Below are 21,739 nucleotides of genomic sequence, written 5' to 3' on the forward strand. Positions count from 1 at the left end.
CTAGGTACGCGTACCATCTCCGGCGAGGATTAAGACTGCACGGTTTGCTGCTTCGATATATATCGATCGGTATTTGGGCCTCTGAGCTTTCGTTGTTGAGGGCCGAGTTGAAAGCAGAGCTACACGTCGCATCAACCAATATGCGAGTAAATGCGGCATAATTAGCTTCTGTATGCTCGTAATATTTCATTTTTAAACAAATATTTGATTGGAACGTGAGGGTTCACTTTTCCCTATTGCACCGAAAAGACTGGTCTTAGAAGCTTCTCAGTAATTATTCCGGGCCTCGCAAAATGTTATGGCGCCGCAGCGGCATCAACTGCGAACGGCTCCCGGATTGTCCTGAGCTGGCGCGACGTGCTCATACATCGCCTACGCTTTTGACACTGATACGTTCGGGGATCGGGACCGTGGGCTTCACCGCATGAGGACGAAGCAGGCAGACGACGGAGAGATGTCTTTAGGAAGAGTAGTAAACTTGAAGGGTTATTTACATTATGTACAATAAGCAAGGAGACCGAAGGTCATAAAAGGAGATGAAGCTCTCGACGATAAGTCAGGGAAGAAGCTCCATGACACAGCAGAGATTGCTGCTTAAATGCAGTTCTCATTCCCCAGGCACCCTGCTAGGTAATCCGAACTCTGGTCGAGGGTCCAATGGGCCGTTAGCGTCTTCTTAGGCTCCGCCCTCCCCACGTGACCGCGCACACCGCGCAGACTCCCATACACTGGCGAGGAGGAACTTGGCGTCTCTCAGTCGCGAACTGTTTGTTTCGCCGCGGGCCGACCAGGCCCAAAGGCCCTTAGCTGCTGTGTGATGATCCTGATCGATGGAGACGCGAGCGCTTACAGCTCACACCGGTGACCTCTTCAGGGACAAATCAGCCGTGTCGCTCCTCCGCTTTGTCGGCTGCTCCGGGCGCACGCGGGCAATGAGTTGGCGGCGCCGTCGCCCCCGCCGTCGCCGCCACTGGGTCTCTTCCGTCGGTCCACGGGCAGTCCAAGAGAAACACCGCACTCAGCCTTCCGGCGAACGGGATTAGACGGCTTTGCGCACGCCGACGCTGTCGCCAGTAGCCGCCCCCAGGCCAGCGTTTCCTTTCGTCTTCTCTTAAAAACAGCGCCCTTGATCAGCGTAGCCCGATGGCGCCAGCCCGGCTCGTCGTTCTCCGCTGGCTGGGCCCCCGATCATTACACTCCGTCCGCCGCCAAGAAGACGTCACGAAGTGGTTGCAGCTGATCGGTGCACCACGAATGTACGTCAGTGTCCGAGTCCTTCTGCTCGACAGGTCGGCCAGGAAGCCCTGCACATCTTGCAGTGGTCCTCGAAACGGAGCATTAGTGATCAGGCCTACGCTAAGCCCATACCTCCAGCAGGGCAGCACACGTAGCACCTCTGAGAACTGCCAGGTTTTAGGATAACAAAGGTCAAACCAAGGCTGTAAATTTTGGTACCAATACAGCCCTCACCTCGAAAGCGCATGCCGGGAAAGTCGGCCTACCTGACCTAGCTGAGCAAATTTTTTCTTTTGTACTGGAAGACACTCGCTTCCGAATTTTGACCAAAGAAAACCGCTCTAACTAGACGACAAGAGAACAAAACGGTGACGCTTCAGAGATGCAAATGCGGAGAAAACAATCCAAACTTTTTTCTCGGGAACTTTAAGCACTTCCGATAGGGCCAAGGAGAAAACACGTGCTGAGGCCCTCGCGTTTCAGCTTTCTCGCCTTCTTGGCAATGGAGTTCAATTCGTAATTACCACTGGAATTACGAACGAGCTTACCTCCCCTCATTTGCATGACCGCATAGTGCCGTCACCTTTGCTCAGCCTGGCAAAGCTTTCCTCAAGATCGGAGCCCAAGTCATTAATCTCTTTAATGCCTTAAAACAAGGTTGCTCCCGGCGCTTATGCTATGGACCTACAATGACCTGTTTTGCTAGCACTTCCGCGTCTGAGCGGACGCTGCTAAACCTACGCACCACCAGTGCATTGTGCCAAACAAATTGCATTAAAAAAAATGCTATACATCACTAATGCGCAAATTAACAAAGCTTTTAAAACTACACATGCTCCAAACTTTTTTCTGCAGCAACAAAAGAAAAAGAAAAAGCAAACAGCAGAGCTTTTCATTCCTGGAATCTACTGACTGCCCCCGTCGCGACCTGAAGGGGTTGCCCATTCTTCAGCCGCGCTCGGCGCGGTCGCAGACTGACCGTATCCTCGGCAGCCGAGACCCCACAAAAGCCGAAGGGCTTATGTGCGCACTGACACCTTCGGGCTCCAGACGCCATGCGGCATTGATTCGTTTCGCACCCCGGCCGGGCGTCTCCAACACCTGAGCATGACTTGAAAAGAATGCGGGAGGGGGACGATCTAAGAAAGCAATGCCTACGAGCATTCCCCCCTCGATACAAGAATGGCCTTATACTGAAACGCGTTCTGCTGCGTTCTTTAGCGTGGTAGCTGTGCATGCTTCTCTGTGCCCTGCTGCAAGCTTTACGCGCCCTGCTACCGCAGCGTCGCCACAATGGCTAAGGTGGCTTTCGCTGTGTCTGTACACGCCGAGTCGTTCTGGCCCTCGTGCGGTGCCTGTCGCATCTGGCGTGCAGCGGTGACCGTCTCGGCCGATTACACTGTTGGCTGGCCTTTAACCTTACAATGTCCTCGGCCCGTACTTTGTGCGTTGTCTGGAGAGCACCCCTTGGTTTGGCTCTCCCTGCGCGCGGCCGCCTTCAGAAAACTGCCTTAGCTGATCGGCCCTGCGCGCTTCCCTTTCTCGCGGTGTCCTCATCCTCTGCATCTCTCTGATGCAGCACCGAGCCGCATTTCCCACTTGATTTTTAACAATGGGCCCGTGCTTGCGGCGAGTCACTGCATGTCGCAGTATCTGACTGTCTCATCGGCACTTTACTCTCTCCTGAGCATAATGTGCTCTCTCGTGGCTTGCTGTTCGAGCCTACGACACTAACGCTCTGGCCTGCAACTTGACCTGAACCACGATGCTCGGCTAACGTAGCGTTTTTGTCCCATGTGCTACCCTCTCGATCGCAGCAATCCGCCTCCTTCCCGGAAAATGCCCGCTCCTCTGGGCTCAAAACCGCCGCGATGCACCTTTCCTTACTGCTAGCAGTGCCTACATTATCCCCCGAGCCCTCAAGGCTTGCGGATATGCACTTTTCGCTAGCCCTAGTGTCCACATTATCCCCCGAGCCCTCACGGCTTGCGGATCGGCACTTTTTCTCATTGCTAGCCTGAGTGCCTTCAAAATCCCCCGAGCCCTCGCGGCTTGCGGATCTGCACTTTTCCTCATTTCTAGCTTTAGTGCATACACTATCCCCCGAGCCCTCGCTGCTTGCGGATCTACACTGTTCGCCAGTTTCTTGACCGAAATCATCGGTCCCTGCTGCTGAAGTGGCCTTTCTTTCTGGGACCAAACCTGCCCTATCCCGGCACTTCTGAGCAGCAGTCATGTCTTCCGGCGACTGAGCGGGGCTTCTGAGTCGGTCGTTTGGCTTTTGAGATCGACCTCTGCGGGAATTCCTAAGTTTCGTAGGAGCGCACTTTTAGCTTTTGCATAATTTTCCGTATCCTCGCCCGACAGGCGCGCCAGTACGTTGGCGACTTCACACGGGAGGAAAGCCAGCAGCATAACTGACCAATAACCTGGTCTAGCTGCTCCTCCGAACAAATTCCTTCAAAATTTTCAAGGAAAGTCCTGATATGATCGCCTGTCCTGAAAACACTTAACCGAGATCGCGTTGTTTGCATTCTGATCAGGTTAAGTTCGCGTGTGATTTCCCGCAGCTCTCTTTCGCGCTCTAACCTAGCTGCCTCATTCCTTCGCTTCTTTTCATCGAGCCGTTTTTTCTCGATCTCCTGTGCCTTCGCTAATTCCTCCCGAATGTCCTCCCAACATCCGACTATCTCCTCCGCGTCTGCACCGCTTGCCTCTATTGCCTCAATCTAGAGCGGTTTCCTACGGATCGACCCATAATCAATGCCCAATTCCCCGCTTATCAAAACCAGGTCCGGTTTGCGCAGCTTTATCCAGTCCATGTCTGTTCCCAAGCGACGGCTAGTCTCTATGTGGTCAGAGAAGATTCTCAGGCAATCTCTGGAGCCACGTTACATTACCTAAGTTTACAAATCCTGAAATATACAACCTGGCAAAACTCAGAGACAAGACCGTGCACTTACCCATACCGGAGCCAGGACGCCGCGCAGACCATCCCACAGCTGCCATCCAGTTGATACTTTCGGGGCAGCAGCATCCCACCGCTGCCACCAGTTGATGTGCTCGGTGGATCTGGACCAGGGTCTTCACCCCATGAGGACGAAGCAGGCAGACGACGGAGAGATGTCTTCAGGAAGAGTAGTAAACTTGAAGGGTTGTTTACATTATGTACAATAAGCAAGGAGACCGAAGGTCAGAAAAAGGGATGAAGCTCTCGACGAGACGTCAGGGAAGAAGCTCCATGACACAGCACAGATTGCTGCTTAAAGGCAGTTCTCATTCCCCAGGCACCCTGCTAGGGAATCCGAACTCTGGTCGAGGGTCCAATGGGCCGTTAGCGTCTTCTTAGGCTCCGCCCTCCCCACGTGACCGCGCACACCGCACAGACTGACATACACTGGCGAGGAGGAACTTGGCGTCTCTCAGTCGCGAACTGTTTGGTTCGCCGCGGGCCGACCAGGCCCAAAGGTCCGTAGCTGCTGTGTGATGAACCTGATCGATGGAGACGCGAGCGCTGACAGCTCACACCGGTGACCTCTTCAGGGACAAATCAGCCGTGTCGCCCCTCCGCTTTGTCGGCTGCTCCAGGCGCACGCGGGCAATGAGTTGGCGGCGCCGTCGCCTTCGCCGTCGCCGCCACTGGGTCTCTTCCGTCGGTCCACGGGCAGTCCGGGAGAAACACCGCACTCAGCCTTCCGGCGAATGGGATTAGACGCCTTTGTACACGCCGACGCCGCTGCCAGTAGTCGCCCCCAGGCCAGCGTTTCCTTTCGCCTTCTCTTAAAAACAGCGCCCTTGATCAGCGTAGCCCGATGGCGCCAGCCCGGCTCGTCGTTCTCCGCTGGCTGGGCCCCCGATCATTACAATACCGCATTTTGTAGGCTAACGCAAACTTGAGCCTTCCCACTTTTTCTTTGTTTTCTAATAGTGTTTCTTCAGCGCTAGAACTTCTGCGCTAAGCGTCCCTGTGTATCTTCTGGTGTGTTTCCAAAGAGTGAGGAATGCCAGGTGGAGCTTGGGCAAAGGCTTTGGAGAAATTGTTCTGAGGCTACGCTAAGTGTTCTAGCTAAAGAAAGCCTCTTTACTGTCCCCAACACTATGACGATATCATGTTTTTTTGTTTGAGATGGCAGTTATCACCTATATTGGTGTCTACAACCGACGTTAAGCCAGGAGCTCTTGGTAGATTCACTGTTTCTTCGTGTTCAGGGAAGCTACACAAAGCCGTAGCATTAAGTTCGAACAACAAGAGACTTAAGGGAACAAAACTTTCATCGCGGAGTTTATATTGATACAGCTCAGAAGTGGACGAAGAAGAAGTGCTTCGCCATCTCGCTGGTGACGAGGAAGAAGAAGTGGTCCGTCTTCTTGCTGGTGACCGCTCGGCAGACTGGAGCAGTTCTTGTGTCTCTGTGTGCTGTGTAATATTCGTGACAAATCTGGTGGAGGTGCTGGGCACGCTTCCAGACCCGCGTAGGCTACCGACCAATACGGATCTCACCCCAGTTCACCAGCGCCGCGGCCGCCGCCTCCGTGGAGCGTCCCCTGAATTTGGACTCCTTCCGGCTGCAACCAGGGCGACACAACCCCGGCCTTCGGAGGCACCAGCTGCCATGGCAACTGAGACCACGCTCCCGGCGCACATCCTCTGTCATCAGCCACGAACACCCCCGTCGTTTCATGGCGACGTGTTCGAGGACGCCGAGGATTGGCTCGAGATATTCGAACGGGTTGCCCGTTACAACGGCTGGAGTGACAACCGTAAACTCCACAATGTCTATTTTGCACTTGAAGAGTCGGCTCGGACATGGTTCGAAAATCATGAAGATTCGTTTACGTCCTGGGAAGCTTTCTGCCGCAATCTTAAAGCCACTTTTCCGAATGCAGACCGTCGAGAGCGAGCAGAAGCTGCGTTACACTCGCGCAACCAGCGCCACAACGAGAGTGTACGCATGTACTACGAGGACATGACTCGCCTTTTTAAGCGCGCGGATCCCAACATGACAGAAGACAAGAAGCTTCGCCACCTCATGCGGGGTGTCAAGCAAGAGCTCTTCGCAGGACTCGTGCGCAGCCCACCAAGCACTGTGGCAGAGTTCCTCACCGAGGCGGCAACTATGGAGAAGACGCTGGAACAGCGAGCCCGCCAGTACAATCGCGACGTCAACACCTTCGGGCCTGATCCCATCTCCATGCCTCCCGGTATCGACGCGGCCTTTGAAAGTATTGACGGGGTGGTCGGGGCCTAGCATTCGCACTGCTGGGGGTCACCTGATTATCCCTGCCGGCAGGTGCACAGCTCGTGTCGATATCCGTGGTTTTGTGTACGTCGGCGAGTTTGTAGTCCTCCGTGAGTGTTCGAGGGACTTGATCCTCGGTCTTGACTTTCTCCACACGAACGGTGCTGTCATTGACCTCCACGAATCACGGGTCACGTTATCGACGAAACGGGCCGTGGCACGCACTGACACAGACGATTCACGCTTCACTGCTCTGCGACTTGTTGACGACGACGTAATGGTGCCACCCCGGTCCAGTGTGCTAGTTCTCGTGAAGAATGATTTATTCCACGACTACGAAGGTGTCGCTGATAGCCACGTACCCCTGCTGCTCGAGCAAGGAGTAGCCATCGCTCGCGGGCTCGTCCAACTACAAGACGGTTGTGCTAGTGTGCTCCTTACAAATTTTGCCAACGAGTTGCAGCACCTCGCCAAGGGCACGGCTGTCGCCTTCCTGCATGACTTCGCTGTGGTGCCACAAGTGTGCGCCCTGGAGACAAGCCCTGAAGACCAGGCCCCACCATGCCCTGTCCTTCCGTCCGTCAGAATCAATCCCGATTTGGCGCCTGAGCAGAGGGCTCTTCTCTCGGCGCTTCTAACCGACTTCGCGGGTTGTTTTGCCACAAGCTCCAGGGTCGGTCGTACGCCTGTCGCAAAGCATCGCATTATCACCGACGAGACTACACCACCCGTATGCCAGCGCCCATACCGCGTTTCTTCGACGGAACGCGAAGCCATTAAAAGGCAAGTGGACGAAATGCTCGCCGACGATGTCATTCAACCGTCGACAAGTCCATGGGCGTCACCGGTAGTCCTCGTGAAAAAGAAAGACAACACCCTGAGATTTTGTGTCGATTATCGCAAACTGAACAACGTGACGAAAAAGGACGTTTACCCGCTCCCCAGGATTGATGATGCACTCGACAGACTACGTGATGCCAGGTTCTTTTCCTCCTTGGATCTCAAAAGCGGCTACTGGCACTGGCTACTGGATAGAGGTGGACGAGCGAGACCGCGAGAAAACTGCTTTTGTGACGCCTGATGGTCTATACGAATTTAAGGTGCTCCCGTTTGGACTATGCTCAGCGCCGGCCACTTTCCAACGCATGATGGACACTGTCTTGTCTGGGCTCAAGTGGCAGACGTGCCTCGTATACCTGGACGATGTCGTCATTTTCTCGCCCACCTTCGAGCAACACTTGGAGCGGCTGCGCACAGTGCTCCGGGCGCTCCAATGTGCGCAACTTACGATCAAGCCCGAGAAATGCTATTTCGGTTTTGAGGAGCTTCGTTTCCTCGGCCATGTTGTCAGCGCGCGCGGTGTTCTCCCAGATCCCGACAAGACCGCTGCTGTCTCCAGTTTCCCGCGTCCCACTGACAAAAAGACCCTTCGCCGTTTTTTGGGACTGTGCTCTTACTATCGACGATTCGTCCAAGATTTTTCCAAAATAGCTGAACCCTTAACAGCGCTGACCAGAGACGACACACCCTTCTTGTGGGGAAGCGACCAAGAGGATGCTTTCGTGGAGCTCCGCCACCACCTGCAACGTCCACCGATACTCGCCCATTTCGATGACGCCGCAGCAACTGACATACACACTGATGCTAGCAACGTAGGCCTTGGGGCGGTCCTGGTACAGTGGCAGGATGGCGCCGAACGAGTCATCGCATACGCAAGCCGTACACTTTCGCGCTCGGAATGCAACTATTCAACGACTGAGAAAGAATGTCTTGCGGTAGTCTGGGCCATCAGTAAGTTCCGCCCATACCTATACGGAAGACCATTTCGCGTTGTCAGTGATCACCACTCGTTATGCTGGCTGGCCAGCCTCAAAGATCCATCTGGGCGGTTGGCGAGGTGGAGCCTCCGTTTGCAGGAGTACGACGTAACGGTCGTGTACAAGTCGGGGCGGAAGCACCAAGATGCGGATTGTTTATCACGCGCGCCAGTGGACCTTGCTTCCCCGGAAATCACTGAAGACTTCTCTTTCCTTGGTGCTGTTAGCGCAACCGATATGGCGCAGTTTCAAAGGGAAGACCCAGAGTTAGCGCCGCTCATCGCGTACCTGGAAGGCTGCGACGGTCCCCGCATTCCTCGTGTTTTTCTTCGTGGACTCAAATCCTTCACTCTGCAGAACGGCGTCCTCTACAAGCGCAACTTTGAGAGCAACACTGCAACATTTCTGCTCGTAGTCCCGTCCGAGTTGCGACCTGATATCTTGAGCGCTTGCCACGACGAACCATCTGCCGGCCACCTGGGGGTCAGTCGTACCTTAGCGAGGATTCGGCAGAGGTACTACTGGCCAAGATTACTTCCATCAGTGCGGACATACGTCAAAACCTGTCGCGACTGCCAGCGCCGTAAGTCTCCTCCCTTCAAACCCGCAGGATTTCTTCATCCCATAGCGCCTCCGAAGACGCCTTTCCAACAAGTGGGAATGGACCTACTCGGCCCTTTCCCGAAGTCATCCACTGGAAAACGTTGGATTGCTGTCGCGACGGATTATTTGACGCGGTACGCTGAGACAACGGCGCTTGCAAACGGAACTGCTGTCGAAGTGGCTACGTTTTTTGTACACAACATCGTGCTGCGTCATGGCGCTCCTGCGGTTATAATTACTGACCGTGGAGCTGCTTTCACAGCCCGCTTGACTCAGGCAGTCCTAGATCTGACCCACACCAGCCATAGGCGTACAACAGCGTACCACCCACAGACAAATGGTTTGGTAGAGCGCCTTAACAGAACCCTGGCCGACATGCTCTCCATGTATGTGGATGTGGAGCATAAAACATGGGACCAAATTCTCCCATACGTAATGTTCGCTTACAATACGGCCCTGCAAGAGACAACGCGGCTCACGCCCTTCCAGCTTGTCTTCGGTCGTCCAGTTGTTACTTCTTTGGATGCCATGTTACCCGTCGACCCTCAGTGTGACCTAGAGCCAGATCTTGACGTCGCCACTTTCGTTCAGCGGGCTGAAGAAGCACGTCAACTGGCCAGGCAGCGAATACACCGTCAACAGCACGCCGACGCTGACCGCTACAATCTCGGACGGCGATTTGTTACGTACGAACCAGGCGACCATGTGTGGGTTTGGACACCAGTTCGTCGCCGTGGGTTGTCCGAAAAATTACTGCGCCGATACTTCGGACCTTACCGAGTTCTCCGCCGCATTAGCGACGTGACGTACGAAGTTTCACCGGCAACCCCAGGCCGCCCTTCGCGCAGACCACCGCATCCGGATGTTGTGCACGTCGTTCGTATGAAGCCGTACCACGACCGTCCTGCTGATTGTACTTGACGCTGAGTGCCGCCGGTTGTGTGTCGTGATAGCTGTGTCTCACTTTCCGTGTCTACCCATTTTCCCCTCTGTGAAAGCGGCCCGCATCGAGGCGATGCTGCAGGGGAGGGAGCAATGATACAGCTCAGAAGTGGACGAAGAAGAAGTGCTTCGCCATCTCGCTGGTGACGAGGAAGAAGAAGTGGTCCGTCTTCTTGCTGGTGACCGCTCGGCAGACTGGAGCAGTTCTTGTGTCTCTGTGTGCTGTGTAATATTCGTGACAATATTCTAGGTCTCAAGCGCTGGTCAAACCACAGTGGCAGTAATTCACGCGCTCAAACCACACCTTAATCCGGAATTTCAGACACCCGCCTTCCATAAGTGCTCTTGCAGAGGCCGCACCTTTATAAAGACAGATCCTTGCCAACCACGACAGCATAAAAGAATAACTCAAGACTTAAGCACTTCAGCTGAAACAGCTCAACCTACAGTTTTCTTTCCTCTGAGGGAGCGCTCAAAGAAAAACTCAGCACACATCCACAAGCACAAATCCACTACCCTTCCCTCGCCCTCCTTCCTTCGCCTGTTAGAGCAGGCGAGCACGCATGCACACACACGCTGTGCCAGCGGCGCCGGAATACAAATACAAGTTCCGCTTTGCTTTTCTTCCGGGAGACCTTGGCAGCAGAGAACATGAAACGGGACACTCCAGCCTCGCTCATCCGTAACGCAAACAGTGAGGAAATGAGAAGCCCACTTGTGCTTTTGTCGCCAGTTCCTGCGCAGAACCGTCTCGGACCTCTCGGATGACCTCATTATTTTTTCTTTCTTTACGTCTTATATGCTCCTAGTTTTTCCCATGCCAATAACAACGTTTTCCTCCGTGCATCAGCCGTCCGCAGAGACAGTGCTATGCCTTGGTTTCGCTTCTAAGCGAGAGATTCGATTGCCCGCTTTCTTACGACGGTTTTTTCCCTCACCCAGTTTCTGTGTTCACAGATATATAAACAGTCTAGCTTATCCTTCCTGTGCTGCCAGCGCTCATACTATATGAATTACACGTCTAACTAATATCTGATTTCTATGGATTCGCTTTAATATAGCGCGCACTAACTAGTGTAGTGCTCAGCGTGTGGCGGACAAGAAAAGTGACATCGGTTGCAGCCACAGTCGTTTTACAGCGCCAAGCAGAACATTGAATGCTTAATTAGGTCCACGTCAGGACTGTATTCAAAGCGTGGCGAATGCACTTGGACCACTCTAAGGCGCGGGTTTGGCGTTATGCCCAAGGAAAGCGCTAGAATACACGGCTTTTATATACACCCTCGGAAATCCTGTGTGCGTGCATTTGTGCGCACGTGAGGGGAAAAGAGTTTAATGCGTGTGCCTCAGTACACTTTTACTACCCTCATCTGAAGTGGCCTGCCAGGTAACTCACCAGACTGACATCTTCAGTTGTCATTAAAGGGTGCCTTTTTCTCCTATAATACTGTAATATCATCTGTCCAAACGAGGAGTAACTACAGCCTTAAACATGAAATATTTGGTTTAAGAGAAACCGCTGGCCAGTCTTATACCCTTCCGTCGTGTTGTCAGAACGTTACACGACTTTTGCGCTAATGGACAGGCACACGGGTTGCGCAATGATAAAAAAAAATGATTTTTTAAGCAGAAAGAGTGGCCTCCAAGGGAGGGATTACATTTAATATTGTTGTCTTTATATCGAAGTATCAGCACATGCTCCAGCTTGTGACGAGATTTAGATTGGATTTAGCTTGAAGTCAAGTTAACCGCACAACCCAAGCTCAATCGCTGCACAATATCAGGAACGCGTTGCGTTCCAGGGAAGCGAAAGCCAGTATAGTGCTTTAGAGAGAGTCAACAAAGCTCACTCAAAAAATAAGCAAGTACTTGTGTAAGAAAAAACATTGGGTTGGAACGCACAAAGGTATTCACACGATTTCAGTGTAGGTAACTAAATTCCTACGATTCCCTCTCTCTGAAGAGCGGCTGTCGTTAATTCGAAGCACCTGTTCGTTATGCTGGAAGAGTTCGATAGCCCTGCTTTCAAACACTTTATATCCTAACTTAATGCAGCATGATAACGCTTCCATCGGTCTTAGCCCTCTTCTTGGCTGCTGTCTTGTGCTTGACATCTCTTGATTTCTCTGTAAATTACGCAACTGACGTTTTCAGGCATTCAGCAACTGCAGGACAGAAACCAAATTGATTTTATGTTGTTTTCCTTCGAACAGCCTTCGAGCTTGAGAACCGTGCTTGACTGAGCGAGAGAAACGGGTAAGCAGCATCGATGTATCGCCTCGTTGCAATTCTGATATCCGCTGGACATTGCACGGTGAGTGAAAGGAAACCTGCTGATGGGGTCCAGCTCACGCGAAATAGATGCCGCCATGGGCCGAAAGCACTCAGGGCTGCGCGAAAGCAAGAAAGGCTTGGTCCGGTTGCTGGCGATCGTCGTCACTTTGCGAGAAAGCATATATTTAGCCTGTATCCGAAGAGAAGACGAGGAAAGAAGAGATAAAGAAAACACGAAACGCTGCCGTCATCGCCCGCTCTCTTCGCGTGGCTTGCGCCTCTTCTCAGCTCATTCTTTACCACTCACCGAATCGCCGTAGGGTCCGAACGCAAACGCAGCTCGCTTAGTGCCCGACTGCGGCATGGGGAATGAGGCTGGGCCGTCGTAAACGCAATCTATCTTTTCCCACGTTCGCATTGCCTTCTTTATTTACAGGACCACTAGTCGCTTTCTTTCTTACCATCCTACTGCTTTATCAGAAACGCTGCGCGAAGCGAAACTTTCTCTTTTTACCCTTTCTTGCATCAATGCTTCTTAGCCAACGCAGCCGCAAAGCCAGCCGTCCATCGTCTTCCTATGGCAAGAAAAAAGACGCATCCGTCATCGCTATACTCTTTCCATTTTATACCTACACCACAGTGGGGCCCTCTGTCTGATGTTTGAATTTCTCGTTGTTTTTCAGAGGCTCCTTCACCCCCTACATCTAGAACCACGGGCAGCTCAGAGAAGTTCATTATGCAACCCTTCCAACTCACCAACCAGCCTGCCTATATTTTAAAAGTTTTGCACAACGCAAAACTGGAAGCCCTGCGGCACACAAGAAAGTCTGGGCCCAGCTTGGCAACTCCTGATGCATTTGAGCTGCTCGCTGTGTTGAATCTTTACAGCTGTTAAAACGTAATAGTGGAGCAAAAAGCGCTACTAGGGCACGAAATAGTTTATTTCGGAGAAAGGTGAAGAGTATGAGCCACAACTTTTAATTATTCACTGCCGAAGTACTGTTATGCCGTGCACATGATTTTATCTATATAGCTTGTTTAAAATTGAGTGATGCCATTTATTGCCTCATCGCAGGCATCGGCATGAAGTCCGTTGCTCATTTTGCTTTACCACCCACTTCTGTAAAAGTCGAATACCTAATTACTCTTTTCTTTTCAGCGAATTCAGTATTGGTTGTGATCAAACTCTGGGAACATTTTTTTTATTTGAAGTGCATTTTCTTGGCTTGGGAACAAAAAGCACAGGTAGACATGAATGGTAAGCGGTCCTGTTTGTATAATACATTTGTGCAAACATCCCTGCAAAAACTTTTGTAGATTGTCCAGTCGAAGGCAAACTAGATGCCATATTCATTTCGAGTCGTTTAACTCTAACAACGCTAATCGCATGCTGGGCTACTTACGCCGAAATTTTTATCTTGCTCATAGTTCTGTAAAATTACTTCTTTATAAATCGTTAGTTCTTACTAAACTGGAATATGCTCCATCTGTTTGGGACCCCAGTCAAGAGACGCTCATCTATCAACTGGAATCCGTCCAGAACCGGGCGGGTCGTTTCATTCTTTCAAATTATCATCGCAACTCCAGCGTCACGATTATGAAAACAAGCTTGTCACTACCCCTGTTGTCACAACGTAGGAAAATATACCGTCTTTGCCTGTTCCATAAGATTTATTACGATAATCCCATTCTTAAGAATAAAATGATGTTACCACCCTTTTACATTTCACATCGCATTGACCATCGTCATAAGGTTGGTATTCCTTCATGCCAAACCAACCATTATCACAATTCATTCATGCCAAGTACGTCAGTAAGCTGGAATCACCTTCCCGGATCTATCGTTGAAATTTCTGATAATTCTATGTTTAAATCTGCTTTAACCAACCTGCTGCTGACATAAAATCTAGAATCCTTAACACTGTCCTCTTTTTTTCCCCTTTTTACGGTTGTTCCACTTGTTTTATATGCGCGTGTTAATGCCTTTTGAACGTGATTTCTCTTGTGGTTTGTTTTTATTGTATGCTGTTGCTTTTTGTTGTTGTTTTCATTCTGCGATATGCGCTGTTAATTTTTTACTTGTTTTGACGTAACCTGTTTGTTCGTTTTTTTTCTGTGGGCTTCGTTTATCTCTAATTATTAAGTGTATTTACAGCTGTATTTTTTGCTTCACTTTCGTGTGTAATCCACTCCGCTCTGTAATGCCCTCTGGCCCTGAGGGTAATGAAATAAATAAATAAATAAATAAATAAATAAACTTACGGTATTTTCAAAGAAGAACGTTGCTATAACACGTGAGTCATTTTAAAAATGCGGTACTGACGTGCCTCTAACGCGGAAATAAGCTCCTATTGAGCACCAGGCCAAGCAGCATAATGTCTTCTAGAGAGACCTTTGATAACTGCATTCATTGGGGTTCGCCGTTTGTGTCACCCTTATAGAGGTGAATGAAATGTGGCTATGGTTTTATACGAATATGGACGTGCATGTGATGCAAATTAGCCGCTGCGTGAGCGCTAAGGAAGTGTAGCGAATTCAGCACAGAATAAAAGAACTGTAGAGCGGTTTATTGGCACCTTCAAGCGCTGGCGACGAAGACCCTGGCGCAAGAAGTCTAGGAACGAGCGAGGCGAGGGACCGGCACACAAGCGGCAGTTCTCCAGCACGAGCCTCCTGCGGGCGGCGCTAGCGCTTCGTCGTCGTTGGTGGCGGTGCTGGATCTTCTTCTTCATTCCAACTGCCCCGGCGGAAAGAGGGAGCCATCCTGGCGACTCAAGGCGAGGAGACGACGAGAGGGCTGTAATAAGGCTTCAAGCGGCTGACATGAACGACGTCGCGACCACGGCGGCGATGGTCCAAAGAAGGTGTCACCGGTTCGATGATATAGTTCACTGGTGACGTACGCTCTAAGATGCGGTAAGGACCAATGTGCTTGGCCGAAAATTTGGACGCAGCCGGAACAGAGAGCCAGACCAATGATCCAGTGGAGAAGTGTGTAGCGGGCGTGTCTTGGTCCGACTCATGTGTCCGGAGCCCTTGACGTTCGGCGGTGAAGGAGCGAGCCAACTGGCGGCACTGCTCAGCATGGCGGGTAATGTCAGAAATGGAAGTATATTCTGAGCTGTCGGGGTTGTAGGGAAGGATTGTGTCCAGCAGACAGGAAGGCTCGCGCCCAAATAAAAGAAAGAATGGGGAAAAGCCGGTGGTTGCCTGGGATGCGGTGTTATATGCATAGGTCACGAACGGAAGGACTTGATCCCAATTAGAGCTGTCGGAGCTAATGTACATGGCGATCATGTCCCCAAGAGTACGGTTGAATCGTTCGGTGAGGCCGTTGGTTTGGGGGTGGTAAGCGGTAGTGGTACGGTGGACTGAGTGGCACGCATCGAGAAGCTCGCGAACAACTTCAGACAAGAAAACACGGCCGCGGTCACTGAGAAGTTCTCGCGGAGCGCCGTGACGCAGGACGAAGTGATGAAGAAGGAAGAAGGCGACGTCGCGAGCAGTAGCCGCAGGTAGGGCAGCGGTCTCAGCATACCGAGTGAGGTGGTCCACGGCGACTATAATCCATCGATTCCCGGCGGTCGTGAAGGGGAGCGGCCCATATAGGTCGATGCCCACACGATCGAAAGGGCGAGCCGGGCACGGTAATGGCTGTAACGGGGCAGTCGAGGGTCGAGGTTACGACTTCCGCTGCTGACAGGCTGTGCAGGAGCGAACGAATCGACGAACAAAGTTGTACATGCCCCGCCAGTAGTACCTCTGGCGTAGCCGCTCGTAGGTTTTTAGCGATCCAGCGTGAGCGCTTTGAGGGTCGGCGTGGTAGTGCGCACAGATCTCAGACCGAAGATGGCGGGGAATCACGAGGAGCCACTTTCGGCCGTCCGGACGATAGTTGCGGCGGTATAGGAGATCGTCGCGGATGGCGAAATGGGAAGCTTGGCGACGAAGGGCCCGAGGGAAGGAGGACGTAGAGTGCGCACGAAGGGCATCCAGCAAGGAAGAAATCCATGGATCCTGGCGTTGTTGATTGGGCATGTCGATAGCAGTGAGCGCTGCGAGTGGGGAATCAGATACGAGGGAAGAGGGCGCAGGAGAGGGCAGTGGCGAGCGTGACAAGGCGTCGGCGTCGGAGTGCTTGCGGCCCGACCGGTAGACAACGGTAACATCGAATTCCTGAAGACGGAGTGCCCAGCGGCCAAGGCGTCCTGAGGGATCTTTGAGGGAGGCCAACCAACACAAGGCGTGGTGATCAGTAACGACGGTGAACGGGCGGCCATATAAGTAAGGGCGGAATTTTGTGAGAGCCCACACTACGGCCAGACACTCCTTTTCAGTCACGCTGTAGTTCGACTCTGCTTTTGTGAGAGCACGGCTGGCGTACGCAACAACGTATTCAGAAAATTCGGGCTTGCGCTGGGCCAGGACAGCACCGAGGCCAATTCCGCTTGCGTCGGTGTGCACCTCAGTAGGAGCACTGGGGTCATAGTGCCGAAGAATAGGGGGTGAAGTAAGACGACGACGGAGCGCAGCAAAAGCTTCATCGCAGGCAGAGTCCCACGTAGACAGGTCGGCGGGACCAGTGAGGAGTTTCGTAAGGGGCGCGACGATAGAGGCGAAATTAGGGACAAAGCGCCGAAAATAGGAGCAGAGGCCCACAAATCGGCGCACCTGTTTCGTAGAGGTCGGTTTAGGGAATTCAGCCACAGCCCGGAGTTTGTCAGGATCAGGTAGGACGCCATCTTTGGATACGAGGTGGCCGAGTATTGTCAGTTGCCGGGCACCAAAGTGACATTTCTTGAGGTTAAGCTGAAGGCCAGCACGGGTGAGGCAGCTCAATATCTGGCGCAAGCGCTGGAGGTGCGTCGGAAAATCGGGCGAAAACACAACAACATCATCCAAGTAGCAGAGACAAATGTTCCACTTGAGCCCGCGCAATACATTGTCCATCATTCGTTCGAACGTGGCGGGAGCGTTACACAGACCGAATGGCATTACGGTGAATTCATATAGGCCGTCAGGGGTAACGAATGCCGTTTTAGGACGGTCGGACTCAGACATCGGCACTTGCCAATAGCCGGAACGGAGATCCAGAGAGGAGAAGAATTCGGCGCCTTGCAAGCAGTCTAGGGCGTCGTCAATACGGGGTAGCGGGTAGACGTCTTTGCGCGTAATTTTGTTGAGCCGGCGATAGTCCACGCAAAATCGTATCGAGCCATCCTTCTTCTTCACCAGCACCACTGGGGATGACCAAGGACTGGCAGATGGCTGAATAATGCCGCGTTGTAGCATGTCGTCCACTTGCTCAGCGATGAGGCGGCGCTCGGGAAGTGACACACGGTAGGGGCGCTGGCGGAGAGGAGTATGGGTACCGGTTTCAATGTGGTGCTCGACACTGGTCGCACGGCCAAAAGAAGAGGACTGGTGGTCAAACGAGGAGCGAAACTGGTTGAGCAGGGCAAGAAGCTGCGCGTGTTGAGCTGTGTCGAGGGCGGGATCAATAGAGCGGTCGAAAATGTCCGAAGGCAGTGGGTGATCGGGAGGAGCGCCACGTGGGGTGAGGGCAGCGAGGTCGAGACTGGAGGAGGGCGCATCGGTGTCCAAGGAAGAGATGAAGTCAGCGGTTTCAAAATGACCAAGGCACTCGCCACGAAGCAGGGGAAACGCAGAGAATGAGGTGTTGGAGACAAGGATTGCGGCAGCACCATGGTGAATGTCGATGACGGCGAAGGGAAGAGAGAGACGTCGGCGAGAGGCAAGGAGGGTGGAAGGCTTGAAGAGAACGGTGGCGTCAGAAACAGAGGCGGTGCACACAGGGACGAACACAGCACTCTCAGGGGAAATATCGGTGTCCTCGGCAACAACAAGCTTATCATCACAGCGAATCGGAGGTGCGTCGAAAAGTGTATCACAGAGCGGAGAAAAGACGACGTGCGCACGGGCACAGTCGATGACGGCGCTATGGCGGGATAGAAAGTCCCAGCCAAGGATTACGTCATGGGAGCTTGCACGGAGGACTAAAAATTCGACAACGTATAAAACATCGGCGATGACGACGCGGGCTGTGCAAGCGGCAGAAGGATGAACGGGCTCGGCGCTAGCTGTACGGAGGGAGAGTCCAGAAGATGGGGTCGTAACTTTTCGAAGCGAACGGCAGAAATTTTCGTTAATCACAGAAACGGTGGCCCCAGTGTCCACAAGCGCAAGTGTCGGTACGCCGTCCACAAACACGTCAAGAAGATTTGGCGGTGAAAGGCGAGGACTTGAACAGGGCGATGATAGCGCAGTTCGTGCCCCAGGAACTGCGGCTGCTAGTTTTCCGAATCGGCGGTGACGGTGCGACGCCTCATGGGCGACAAGGAGCGGCGGCGAGGGGACGGCGATCGGTGGGAAACGTAGGGCTGATGACCATGAGCGCGATCAGGTGAGGTGCCCCGATGGGGTGGTTCGAAAGATGGGCGAAAGGTGCGATCCGTAGCGGGGTAATCCGGCATGGGGTGTAGGGGTGCAGGCAGAGTACGTCGACAGAGGCGCGCGACGTGGCCGGGACGACCGCAGGCGTAGCAGATAGGTTTGTTGTCAGGTGTGCGCCAAGGATTGTAGGGAACGGGCGCGAAACGGTGCCGGGGAGCAGCAGGCGCAGACACCGCAGGAGGAGCGTATGCATAGGCCTGCGGCGGCGGTGGTCTTCTGACAACGTCGGCATATGTGAGAGGCACGGGTGCGGGCGGCACTGTTACTGCAGGATCGTAGCTCAACGGGGCGGCAACAGGAGTGGGCTGGATTGGGAAAAGACCGGCCTGGGGAGCCAAGGGTGCCGGTTGCCGAAGACTAGGAAGTGCATCGGCGACCTCCCGCGTGATGGCGTGCCGGATCTCAGGACTGATGACGGGCGGTGACGGGTGTTGATGCGATAGGAGCGAGAGTTGCCTGGCTACCTCGTCCCGCACGAAGTCTTTGATGGTAGCGAGTAATTCATTGTTGATGCCCAGGCCGGAGATGGAGTCGGCAGGTGGGGGAGAGCGACGAGCGCAAAGGCGTTGTTTGCGCAACTCATCGAAACCTTGGCACAGGGTGTACACCGAGGCAACGTTGGTGGGGCTCTTCGCCAACAACATCTGAAAGGCGTCGTCGTCGATGCCTTTCAGGATGTGCTTGATCTTCTCAGCCTCGGTCATAGACGGGTCAACACGCTTGCAAAGGTCTACTACATCCTCAATGTAGCTCGTGAAAGTCTCATTGGTGTGCTGAGCTCGGACACGCAGGCTTTGCTCAGCGCGCAGCTTCCGCACGGCAGGACGACCGAAAACCTCCGCGAGGGTGGTCTTTAGAACGGCCCAGGTGGGAATGTCGGCCTCGTGGTTTCGGAACCACAGGTTAGCGACGTCGCTCAGGTAGAATATCACATTTGTGAGCTTAACGCGGTCGTCCCAGTTGTTATGGCGGCTCACCCGTTCATACGACTCCAGCCAATCTTCCACATCTTGATCGCTGTGGCCGCTGAAAACAGCGGGGTCCCGCTGCCGGACGGCACCGGAGCAGATGACTGGCTCCGGCGTGGGGGATGGCTGTTGACTGGGGGGCTGCTGACCGGCCTTGGACATCGGGATGGTGCGACTGCGAAGTTCCACGGTGAGGGGGAACGGTGGTGACCGCAGCAACCTCCACCAAATGTAGAGCGGTTTATTGGCACCTTCAAGCGCTGGCGACGAAGACCCTGGCGCAAGAAGTCTAGGAACGAGCGAGGCGAGGGACCGGCACACAAGCGGCAGTTCTCCAGCACGAGCCTCCTGCGGGCGGCGCTAGCGCTTCGTCGTCGTTGGTGGCGGTGCTGGATCTTCTTCTTCATTCCAGAACGTATAATTTCCTTTCATATTCGTAAGAAGCAAGAAAGAGCAAGATGGAGTCAGACGTTCCTTAAGGAATTGATGTCGAGTATACTGAGCCAACCCACAGTGACTGGCCTTACCGGGCAGGAAGACGAAGGATTTCAAAGAGAGTTCGCAAGCGCACCGCTTCAGCAATGTTTGAACTGCGTCCAGCTAAAGAGGACTCTATGCAACTGTACCTGTCAATCATCAACGCCTTTATACTCACATCTATTGGCGACTCAGGTGGAGTCACTAGAAATAAGAAAGGATGCTAGAAATATAATATTTTTAGGCCGTGGAAGTCATAGCATACCGTTTTAAATCACTGCTTTCAAGCGCCCGTTCTTGGGCTAAGTGCAAACGTCGCCAGCAGAGCAAACGAGTAGCGCTGAGCAGAAATAAAGTATGAGAAAAGTGCGAAGAGGAACGCAGAGGAGTAAAGTACTGCAAGAGAGATGTGCAGTATGCGGCGGCGAGTGCTGGGACACGCACCACCCGAGGCACGGCCGCATGGACCGAGTGCGCGATGCTTCGCGGGTGATACATTTTGATTACCGGGAAGCGTAATCGTCTGCCAATTTCTTCAATCGCGGTGCAGAGCATTACACGAAAACAGCAAAGCCATCCGCCAACTTGAATTCCTTGAAGTCTGCATATATTCAAAGGACACATCGAACTCGTACAACAATACAGCGCTTTCCGTAAAGCTGCTGTTTTTGTTTTTGAATTCGTTGCTTTCGCTCCACCTTCTGCGTCATTGTATTTCGATTCTTGTGCAGCGTTTTAGTAATCCTACAGCAAGCTTAAGTAAAGTAAGTATGGCCAAAGTGCCTGAATGTTTCTGACGCCTCTGTTGTGTAATGCTTATTTTTGCCGAATGCCCAGCCTTGAACGAATGTTAGTGATGTATGAAGGTCAGTCATGGAAAGAAGCCTCGTGTGATGTTTGCTAAAAGTCACCAGTGCTGGTGTAAACAACAGCAGCATGACGCTGAGAAACGTAATGCACATTCCTCTTTTCTTTCCTTTTTCAGCGGTGCACTTTGCGACTCTCTCTCTTCACAGAAAGAAGCCGATGCTTCTGCGGCGCTAGCGCTATCGCCACCAATTTCCAATGACGCTTAAAGGACAGCGAGAGCTGCATCTTCGGTTTCTCGTGCCTTCATGAATAATTCTCTGTCCTCGGCGTCACCGTGCGTTCTCAACTGCTTTGAAAGAAAGACAGACTGAGATGTCACAGAAGGACTGGACCGCGCAGTAAACAGAAAGCACCAACGCGAAAAATATTGCATGTCTCGGAACGGGAAAGATGTTTTCAGTCGCAGACACGGGTGCCTCGCGGACTAAGTCGCTGAAAATGACTCACGCCTGCGGTCTATTCTCGTTCCAGGTGGCTCGAAGCAGCACGAACGAAAGAAGTGGCGAAATATATGAACAGAATTCACGAAAGCGGGGAATCCTATTCCGGAGATGGGCTTTCTCTTTATATGTCACAGTCTTGCATCCCAGCCTCATTTGTCTCCGTGTTACGTTAGAAGTCCTGACAGCTCGGTATCTGAATGCGAAATTGAAGACTCATATGCGAATCGGCTTGGCGCCGCTTCAGTGGTAGATACAGTTATTGGCGCTTTTGGTCTCGTTTCGTGCTTTCCTTACTTGTGCTTCAAAGTAACCTTCCAGCTATGCCAGCTAAGGACCCATCGCTATCGATCCTTACTTATTTCAGGAGCTGATACCCTTTGCCGCTCCCGGAAACA

This window comes from Amblyomma mixtum, chromosome 1 (genome assembly GCF_055824585.1).
Source record: "Amblyomma mixtum isolate Tamu chromosome 1, ASM5582458v1, whole genome shotgun sequence".
In the NCBI taxonomy this organism is placed as follows: domain Eukaryota; kingdom Metazoa; phylum Arthropoda; class Arachnida; order Ixodida; family Ixodidae; genus Amblyomma; species Amblyomma mixtum.